Source organism: Cynara cardunculus (assembly GCF_001531365.2).
Source record: "Cynara cardunculus var. scolymus isolate 2C chromosome LG 5, CcrdV1, whole genome shotgun sequence".
NCBI classification, from domain to species: Eukaryota; Viridiplantae; Streptophyta; class Magnoliopsida; order Asterales; family Asteraceae; genus Cynara; species Cynara cardunculus.
In genome coordinates, this window is record NC_037532.1 from 24,134,515 (window position 1) to 24,135,383 (window position 869).

Here is an 869-nt window from a genome sequence, read left to right on the forward strand (position 1 = left end):
TTATGGGAGAAGTGAAAAAAAAAACTATGAAGATTATCAATAGTAAAATAGAAGAAAAACCAAAAAGAAAGAAAATAAATTTAGAGATGTATAAGATAGAGATATAATTTGAGAGGGTGTGAGAGATGAAGATGAATAAATAGTTGTTGTTAATAAAGCTTAAATTCGAATTTTTTTTATCATATCCTGTGATTATTAAATATCAAAATTTTATTCGAATTTATATGATCAAATCGTAAACACAATTTATATAATCCAATCGTAAATACAATCATATCCTATGATAACAACACATCCAACAATATTGAAAAAGAAACATGTAATAACAAATCACATTTTTTTAATGAATATAATTTCTATATACCTTTGAAAATCTTTGAATTCTTCTTCAACTCTCATCTTCTTCATCCCTCACCAAAGGATTTTATATGATTTTATTTTGTTTATTATTGAAGCTTTAAAAAACAAATTTCATTAAGAAATAAAAGAAAGTAAATGGAAGAGCAAATCAAGAGTTGGAGGTTAAACTTGGGTATACAAAATTACAAAAATAACTCGGGTTAATAGTGAGCTATACATTTTTCATCAAGAGGCAAAAAAGTCTTTAACATATTCAACATTTAAAAAAATCAAAAAAATGAGAAAAAAGATAGGAGGGGTTCTAAGCATTAGAAGATGCCACCTCATTATCTTTGGTTTCTTCTTTAATATATATATATATATATATATATATATATATAGATATTTGTTCTAAAAAAATACTTAAATTACCTTTTTTTTAACTATTTAGAATATCACTTTGGGATAGAGATGGCCAAATGGACTCGATCCTGCTCGGGATCGGCGAAGGACCAGGACTGGACTGACTT